The following is a 10358-nucleotide window of genomic DNA, read 5'->3' as shown; positions in this document are numbered from 1 at the left end:
TGAAAAAGAAGATTTTCTACCTTGAAATGTAGATATTTCTGGTGAGCGGGAAATATAGGTACATGGAGGTATGCATCCCTGATGTCTATTGACGCCAGAAGTTCTCCACCTTGTAGGACGGAGACCACTGATCTGATTGACTCCATGCGGAAAGAGTGGATATTCAGAACCGGTTTAGATATTTGAGACCTAGAATGGGTCTGACATACTCATTTGATTTTGGTAAAGTGAAAAGGTTTAAATAAAACCACAATCCCTGCACTTGCATGGGAACCACTAAGATCAATCTTTTGAGACAAAAGATGGTCCAATGCTTGAAAGAGAGACTTCTTATCCTCTGGAGTCTGAGAAAACGAGGAGACGGGGACCTTCGGAACTCAAGTTTGAACCCTAGAGTTATTGAGGAAGTCACCCATCTGCAGCCTACGGCACCTGGCATTCCTAGGCGGTCCCCCATGCAGGTACTGACCAGGCCCGACCCTGCTTAGCCTCTGAGATCAGATGAGATAGGGCGCTTTTAGGGTAGTGTGGCTGTAGGCTCCGACACTCTTCCTGCCAGACCCTTGAGAACTGCGGAAGTCTTCCCCCCCACTCGATCGAGGGGGGAGGATACTTGTTCCACTAAAAAATGTTTTGGATGTATTTATCCAAATTAACCCTAAACAGCCGTTCACCGTGAAAAGGAAAACTAGCCAGGAGCTTTGCATGACGCTTCGGCTGACCAATCTTTTAACCATAAGATTCTATGCTTATGCACCAGCCGAGCGTAAGGCGCAGGGCTTGAAGAATAGAACCTCTCATGGCGTCTATTGCCAAACATAATGCCGCTGGTAACTCGGCTAAATCCTGGGCCTGCTGATCAGGAATAACCTTGAGTACCTGTTTCAACTGGTCTCTCAAGGATTGACATACACCAATTGCTGCTAGTGCAGGTTGAGTCATCAGAAAAAAAGTGTTTTGTTTTTTTTTTAAGAGGAATTTCCAACTTTTTATCTGTTGGATCCCTAAGCATTTGAGCATTGTCTATCGGATAAGTCAAACTTTCATTCACAGAGGATATATCAGCGACAATTGCTGGTATCTCCCACATCTTAGTGAATTTTTCCTCCATAGGAAAAAGTGTTAAAACTTTATAGGAGGAAAAAAATGTTTATCTGGGTGCCACTCAGAATATATATATATATATATATATATATATATATATATATATATATATGCCTTTCCAGCAATGAATGCACAGGAAAGGCATGCGCAGCTTGAGGAGGCTTTAGTGAACCCAAACAAGAAAGTGGGCATATCAACCGACTCAATGAAGAGTAGCAAAAAAAAGTGAAGCGGACAAATTCAGTAAGAATTGCACCATCAATCTTTCAGATTGTGAAGCTGATCCCCCCGCATTTGACCCCTCAGAAGAGGAGTCATCAGCCTGCTCATGGTCCCCTGAGGGAAATCGCATTTTATCCCATTCTGGGATGCGATTAAAGCTGCTAGCCATTTCCAGCATGGCTTGAGGAAAGCCCTTTTCAGTAATATAGACAGGGGCTGCAGTGCTGAAAACAATTACAATATTTGATAGCCCTGATCGCTTATTCTGACCGGCCACCCCAGAACTCTCAGGGGAAGATGCCAATGTAGAGTGTTTAGAGCTTGAAGGTGTCCCTTTTAAACCCTTTTTTGGGGTGTTTCTACCCCCCTTCTGACCATAGCCCGATCCACAAATGCAGAGGGACTACCAGAAGAAATCGCATCCACTGCTTGAGCAAATAGTCCAGCAACTGCCGCTGCTCTTTAACACTCAGCCTGATGCTTTTAGTAAATGTGCCAAAGGAATACCTGTGTCACCACTTACATGCCCCTTTTTAGCTTTTGCGTCTCTCCGATAGCTGCAGTCAGCAAAAAATAGAGTCTTTTAAAAGTACCCCCACGCTGGACTTTGCTGCACGCTAACGCCGCGCTAAACCACACCCACTCCATGTTCCCACCATGCCCTCCCCCTCCTCTTCTTCAAAAAAGAGTGTTTTCCCACGTGAGCGCGGGCCTCTGATCTGATGGGATCGGCGTGTGTGTGTGGGGGGAGGGTGGTGAGGAGGAGGAGGGCTGTGACAAACCGCCGTAAGGAGGCAGTGGAGAACGAAGCGGCATCCGACGATCATTCTGCTTCTCCCTCTACTCAGAAAGAGGGGGAGAGCTTTTGTCCGGGTGGGGGGTGTTTTTTAGAGGAAAATCCCCCCCAACATCTTTCCGGAGTCCTGTGACTGCTAGCCGGAGAGAGGTCTGTCAGCGTCTGCTGACACAGCATGATCTGAGAAAGCATGACAAGGTACGTGCTCTATACAGTCCCCAGTGGTGACTTTTAGGCATGACAACATTTACTTCCTAAAGGAGACAGTTCATAACAAATACCAGGCAGCGGCGCGTGAACGTGCGCAGAGCCACGAGGCAGGCACGCGTGTGCGAGAGCACACGGCAGGCGCGCGTGCGCACACGCTGACTCAGCTTGGCGTCAGTTCCCCTTTAAAAGGCCAGCAGCTGCTTTGGTACAGTGCTGTCTGATCTGCAGCTTAACCTGAGTCTGATCCTGAACCTGCTGTGTTACCTGACCTTGCTTCGTTGACTACTGCTGCCTTCTCCTCTCCTGACCCGGCCTGCTTGACCTTGCTACTTCTGAAACTTCTGATCTCCTGTTGCCGAACCTCTGCCTGCCTGCTGACTACCCTTTGCCTGCTGATTGTACTACCTGTTGCCCGTTCCGACCCGGCTTGTCTCACTCTGCTTAGTCCGTTCCTGATTCAGCTCCGCCTAGATCCAGGGGTCGCTGACCCGCACCTATACCACCGCTTCCTACTGCTTCTGCTACAAGTTCGTCCGGTGGATCACCTCTACTACCTGCATCCTGCTACCATGGATCATACAGGCACTCCTACCACACTGCGCTCCTGTACCACTGTTGCAACCACAGTGGTCCCCGAGCCAGGGCTGTAAGAGAGGTCTCCTTCTACAGTTGGGCTCTGATACCAGGTACGTGACAAAAATTCTTTAGAAGTCTCCACTTACCTTTCCCGCCACAGCAAATTTTGTGGTTAAACCAAAAGACCCAATCTTCACCTCTCATGGTGGGCTTAAAAAAACCTTCAGGAACTGGGGCCCCCTTTTTTATCGGGGGATCCGCACTCCTGGACCCGTAATAGCACCCCACCAGAAAAAACTTATGGCTGAAAAAAACCAAAAGCACTGGATCCCGGGGTCCAGCTCTCTAAAAAGAGAAGTGTTACGGGCTAAACCTTGTTTCTTCCGCCACGAGGCCCAGGAACCATTCAATTCGGCCTAAAAAGACACTTTGAATGGATCCGACTGCATAGCTATCCCCAGCAAGGATTGCTCCAGTGGAGCTCAGCATAGCACATCTTTACTCGTGACCAACACCTTAGACACTGGTGAAAAAACTGAGGTACTCCCAGTAGTGGGAGGGGTTATATAGGGAGTGGACTTCCTGTTTGAGGTCGTGCCAGTGTCCATCACCTGAAGGTGGCCTATAACCCACATAGTAATTACTATGGCTCTGTGTCCCATGATGTACGATTAAGAAAGCATTTTTTTAGTTAGTTTTTTTTTTGTCTACAGATTGCATGAATATAAATCCATTTTTGCAAGACAATATGGGCAATAGAAAGCCTTGTTTTTTGTAAGTAATACTTTATTATTATCTTAACCCCTTCATGACCAGGGTCAAAACCAACCTTGACACTCAAGCCCAATAATGTAAAAATGACAGCGGTCCATAGGTATACAGGTGTGGGAGCTGAAGTAGTTAGGTATCCCACTTACTTGCTCTTTCTATTGTTCCATTATCTGAATAAACTTCTGTCCAGATATCTAGTCCTGTTTCAAGTATTTTTTCTGTCTCAATCTTGAAATTTTTGTCCACCAAGCAATTTCCCACTTTCTTTCCCTATTTAGCATTTGCTATCTGGCTATTTAGATATTTCTTTTCTTTCATCTATTATGCTTTCTCAAATCAAAATGCCAGATTCTCCAGTTTACGTTCAATGCTCTCCTATTGTGAAACGGCTCACTCTGATTTCACTGCACACTGTGAGTAAGTGCAGTCTACCTGGGAAAGCCCACTCCTCCACACCGACATTCACCCCCAACCAGCTGATCTGCCTGTAGTGTAATAAGAAGCAAAAAAAAACACATTAATGACACCACTTGGTCTATGTAAAATAAATGAAAATGTTTCATTCAAAAATAGATTAGCATGTCAATTAGGAGGCAGGGAAGGCAAAATGTAAATGTATAAAACCCCGGCTTTATTTGACCTTAAATTATTTTAAACCAATAAAGATGTCATCATAAAAAAATCAACAAACCTACATTTTCTTGAATACCAAAAGTAGGTCATATTTTATGCATTTTTTTTTTTACACATGAAAACTAAATGATGTCTTGTTATTCTTCAAGTTGCCACATGATATGTAATATGCATAAATAACCACTAGAGGTCAGACTACAGCAAATGTTCATAACAATAGCAGACATGAAAACATTGCTAGATGGCACTATACTACAATAGTATCATAGAGTTAGAAATTTCTTTTTGCCACGAAGTTCAGTCATAATTGAAAATCAAAACACTTTTTTACAGTAGAATATAATATATGTATATATATATACATACAGTGATTTGAAAAAGTATTCACACCCCTAGCAAAAGTGGCACATACAGTATCTCACAAAAGTAAATGGATCTTTTGTACAGATTGATTCAAAAATGGATAATTGGGATAATGGTGTATCCCCCTTTAGGAATGGTGTATAGAAATTTTTGATTTGGAGATATCTAAATATCTCAGAGTTTGGTAGATCATATTTTTCTCTAAGCGATGGGAATGAAAGGAATGATTTAGATGCTATGAAGTCATTTAGTGTCTGAATGCCTGATGTTGTCCAAGCTTTAAAAGAATTTGGGTAGATCCATGCCGGATAAAAGGCCGGATTTCTGATAAAAGAAAGGAGAGGATTGTGTGGAGATTGTAACTGATATTTGGTTTTTAGTTTATCCCAGAGAGATAAGAAGTGTTTAGTTATGGGATTATGAATTTTAAAGCGGTCTTTAGGATCAAGCCATAATAAATTTGATATTAATAGTGGGTCATTTTCTGAAGCCTCTATAAATACCCATAATGGGATTTCCTGTTTTGCATGGTATTTGGACAGACTGGCCAAATGTGCTGCTCTGTAGTAGTTAGTAAAATTAGGGTATCCCAGGCCTCCTTTATTTTTGGGAAGATGTAGTGTGTGTATAGGTATACGTGGTTTAGAAGAGCCCCATATAAACGAAGTTGCTCTTTTTTGTACTATTCTCAAAAAATAGGAAGGAATTGGAATAGGGAGGACTCTGAATAGATAAAGCAATTTGGGTAGAATAGTCATTTTGATTGCATTAATCTTCCCTATCCAGGATAAAGGAAGTTGCGACCATTGTTTTATTAGATTTGTGATCTGTCTTAATACAGGAGGATAATTGGTTGAGAATAAGTCAGAATGAGATGATGTTAAATGAATTCCAAGATATGGGATTGATTTTTCTGCCCATGTGAATGGGAGTGCAGCCCTAGAAAATGTGGAAAATTTCAAGGGGTATGAATACTTTTTCAAGGCACTGTACATTGGTGGTCAGTTAGAGGATTCCCATATATTGCTACTTGGAGGGAGAAAGGCCCCCTAACATTGGTGGTTGGGGTGGGGAGCTTCCTTACTGTCAGGGCATGGATTTGAACCTAGAACCTCTGCTGTGTCAGTCAATGTCTCTTCTTTTTGAACCCCCTGGAATGCTGGACAGTTCTCTGAACAATTCCATGGATGATCCTGCCTTGAACCTTGTTTGTCTTGAACCTTGAACTCTTTGCTCCTCCCATGAACTTTCTGATTTAAGCCATGTCTCTGTACTTCCTGTTTGCCAGATTATTGTGCTCTCTCCAGCCAGTATCTCACTCTTGTCTTTCCTGCTGCCGTCCATATTTTGCTACCACTCGTTATCAACCCTTGGTTGGTTCCTCACCTCCGCTTTTGCCTGATCCCAACCTGCGATTACTTATTACTTAATTTTGGCTTGTTTATTGACTACCTTTCTGTTTGCTCCTTATCTGCTTATCTGGTACTGGACCCCAGGTTGATCACCTCCTGGTGTGGCGATCCTGAAGAACGGGACCTGGCACTAACATGCAGCAAAACCCATCTCCACCATCAGGAGCTCTGGTGAACACCGGTTAGTACTTAGACTCTGCACTTCAGGTGAGCCTAAGTCATCCGCCAGGGTGACTGCTTGTGTACCTATCCTGCTGGTTGGTGGTAGTCCTGCTACTGCTATTACAACTGGTCTCTGAGCCTGACCCCTGATCATGATACTTACATTGATGGTCAGTGGTGAAAAGAACTTCCTTTACATTATTGGTTGGAGGGAGAAGGGCTCCTTTACACTTGTGATCAGAGAAAATCCTGCAGCAGCTGCAGCAATGAGATCATGTTACATGTTCCACCCCAAAAATGGGTGGAACGTGTAACATGTTCCCAAAGGTGGACATTTTGCAAGCTGCAGACAACTTAAAGTGTTACTAAACCGAGGACCCTGCATTTACTATATCTGGTCTCCCACAGTACACAGAACATAGAAATACAATTATTTTAGTAAATATAAACTGTTCAATACCTTTTCTCATCAGCAGTATATTGCTGTCTTGTGACTTCTATCAGTGTCTGGCCGAGCACTGGTTAAAGCTTGTAGGAGAAATTTTCATTCTTCTCTGACCGTCCTATGAGTCTGCATGACCTCTGACTTTGTCTGGACGCTGCAGATTGGCCGTGTGGTGATCACATGTACCCTCTCAGAAAAAAAAAAAAACATTCTAGCAATACACACCAAACTACATGTGCAGGGTGCCTCCTGGGGCTCTGTTCTATTAGGAGATGATTTGGGGATAGTGGAAGAAGAGGAAGATCAGAAAAGACAGGATCAAACAGTCCTTTTGCACAATGCAGAGGATTAATCCCTTAGGTTCCACAGTGAGTATAACAAACATATACACACTGATTTTACTGTTGTGGGTTTAGTAACACTTTAAGCATATGAGTTGTCCATTTCGGTACTTTTCTTTGAAACCCTCAAGTATGTTTGTTGAGTAGAAGAGAATATTGTGACGTAAACATGCACCATGAAACAATTAGTTCTCACCAAACACAGATGAAGAATACACAAAAGAACCAGAGATTAAGAAACCATATAGGAAGTAAATTTGGGTTTGCCTTTTCTTACCAAAAAAGACATTTTAAAAAAATACAATTAATACTGCATTCATTTGTATATTAAGCTAAAAACATTTTTTGTTTGTTTTGACTAAAAAAAAGGAAGGGTTATGAACCCTATCTGGTGTTAAATGTTTCCGGTGACCATTATCTCTAGTACAGAAATTGATAGGAAATTCAAAATTCATTAGTTGTCATGGGAACAAAAGGTGAGAGGGAAACTAATTCTCTTTACCACTGCATAAAGGGTATATTTTCTTGCTTTGGAGAGATTTCCTCTTAACTACTGCCGTGTTTCTGGTACAGGAACTGAAGGAAAATCTCCCCGATTAGATGCAGACATTACAAAAAAAAAAACCCTGATAGGGGTTTCAACTGACAGGGAAGAATAATCTTTCTATTTAACATTACTGATGTCATTTGTCGATTTCCTTTATGAGTCCAAGTTCTTTTTTATTAGGGAATCATTTATTCTATAATAATGACATGTATTTCTAAAATACTACTGCGTCTAAATGAACCTGTGAACATGTATGCTTATGTAAGCTCATATGAGAAATTTCCATCATGTAACATGAGTTAAAGTAACACTAATGCCCTGTACACACGGGCGGAGTTTTTGACCGAACTTGTCCACCGGAACGAATCCGTCGGACAATCCGACCGTGTGTGGGCTCCATCGGACTTCCGACGGACCTTTTTGATCGAAAATCCGACGGACTTCTGATTTGAAACGTATTTAAAATCTTCCCGCCGGAACTCCGCCGGACCCAGTTCCTATCGGGAAGCCCGTTCGTCTGTATGCAGGTCCGACGGACCAAATACGATGCAAAGGCAGCTACAGCACCTGCCCGCGAGAATGTTTCCAGCGTGATCCCATCGCGTTGGTTCTCGGCGACAGGGTACTATACATCTCGCATTCGCTGCAATAGGAAAAACACATTTTCCTATTGCAGCTAGCGCGGGAAAGTGGCGACAATGTCCCATAGGTCTGGTATGGATTTTAAGGGGAACCCCCATGCCAAAAAGACGGCATGGGGTCCCCCCAAAATCCATACCAGACCCTTATCCGAGCACGCAGCCCGGCCGGTTAGGAAAGGGGGTGGGGACGAGCAAGCGCCCCCCCCCTCCTGAACCGTACCAGGCCACATGCCCTCAACATGGGGGGGTGGATGCTTTGGGGAAGGGGGCGCCCTGCGGTCCCCCCATCCCAAAGCACCTTGTCCCCATGTTGATGAGAACAAGGGCCTCTTCCCGACAACCCTGGCTGTTGGTTGTCGAGGTCTGCAGGCGGGGGGGCTTATCGGAATCCCGGAGCCCCCTTTAATAAGGGGGCCACCAGATCCCGGCCCCCCACCCTATGTGAATGAGTATGGGGTACATCATTCCCCTACTCATTCACCTGGGGAAAAAAGTGTCAATAAAAAAAACACACTAGACAGGTTTTTAAAGTAATTTATTAGGCAGCTCCGGGGGGTCTTCTTCCGACTTCTTCGCTCTCTCCGGCCTCTTCTCCCGGTGTCCGGTTCTTCTCCCGCTCTCCGGCCTCTTCTCCGCTCTCCAGTTCTTCTCCCGCTCTCCGGTTCTTCTGCCGGGCTCCTCCGCTATCTTCTCTTTCAAAATATTTATTGGTTTTTTTCAACAAGCAAGTTGTACAGTCAACTAAACATGTATGCAGAGTAGTCATATCACATACAGTTAGACCCCAATGGGGTAGGCATTTCAGGCAAAAGAAACACAAAAAACAAAGAAAATAAACGAAAATCAAAAATAAATGTTAGGGGTTAGGACCCGGCCTGTGGTTTTAACAGATAATCTAGAAGAACAACACCGTTTACCTAAAGAAAGAACTAAAGAGAGGAAACTTCCCTAGACTATCCATGGAGTAGTTGTAGGAAACCTGAGAGATTCCGTCGGCACCCCAAAAGGGAACTCACTGTGACCGGCGAAACCTCCGACAGCTCCCCCCAACCCCCATCAAACATTGCTGAAATATAGATATCCAGTTAGGGAAACATCATCAGAATATTTTAACCCCTTAGAACAGAAACCATCTGGGATCATAAGTGTCACTTAAACCATCGGACTGTCTGCGAATCAAAACTTAAGGCAAGTTAAAAGAGAGAAAAGAGTGTGAAATGAAGAGGGGAGGGGGAAGGAGAGAGAGGAGAGATATAGGAGCCAACCCGCGGGGAGATGTCCCGCATCCCCGCAACATCCAGCTGAGTTATGGTTGCATGCCCGGAATCAGGGAGACACCAATGAAATTTGCCCAGGGATCCCAAATAGCCTCAAATTGGTCTTTTGTGTTGTCGAGAATGCTAGCGAGCTTCTCCTGGGCCATAATCCAGGAGATTTTCCGGATCGTCGCCTTAAGGGACACTTTGGGTTTCTTCCAGGCCTTGGCGATGGTGAGCTTAGCGCCCAGAAAAATAAATAAAATAAATGGTGGCCCAGTCTTCTCCGTCATCTTCTTCCCTGTTCTCTTCTTCCGATGTTGACACAACACTCTCTCCAGCTGTAATGCTGTGTTCACGGTGCGCAACGACTTATATGGGCATGGGCGTGGTCACCAGGTGATGTCACCTGGTGACCCGGCCCCTTGTGACGTCACAGTCCCGGGGCATGCTGGGACTGTGCCGTCATAAGGGGCGGGGTCACCGGGTGACATCACCCGGTGACCACGCCCCATGCCTATATAAGTCGTTGCGCACCATGAACACAGCATTACAGCAGGAGAGAGCGTCATGTCAACATCGGAAGAAGAGAACAGGGAAGAAAATGACGGAGAAGACAGGGCCACCGCTAGCAAGAGAGTGGCAAAAGAGCAGAAGATAGTGGAGGAGCCCGGTAGAAGAACCGGAGAGAGGAAGAAGAACCGGAAAGCGGGAGAAGAACCGGACATCAGGAGAAGAGGCCGGAGAGAGCAGAGAAGTCAGAAGAGACCCCCGAAATAGGAAGGAGACCCCCGGAGCTGCCTAATAAACCTGTCTCGTGTTTTTTTTATTGACACTTTTTTCCCCAGGTGAATGGGTAGGGGTACGATGTACCTCATA

General features: G+C 44.6%; 1 pseudogene; it reads right to left on the bottom strand.

Moving 5' to 3' along the window:
• Positions 1-420: 420 nt before the first annotated feature.
• Positions 421-539, bottom strand: LOC141141686 (5S ribosomal RNA; annotated as a pseudogene).
• Positions 540-10358: the final 9819 nt, after the last annotated feature.

This window comes from Aquarana catesbeiana, linkage group LG04, assembly GCF_042186555.1.
Source record: "Aquarana catesbeiana isolate 2022-GZ linkage group LG04, ASM4218655v1, whole genome shotgun sequence".
NCBI lineage: Eukaryota > Metazoa > Chordata > Amphibia > Anura > Ranidae > Aquarana > Aquarana catesbeiana.
The sequence above is the reverse complement of the archived record's forward strand: the minus strand, read 5'-3'. Positions and strand labels throughout refer to the sequence as shown.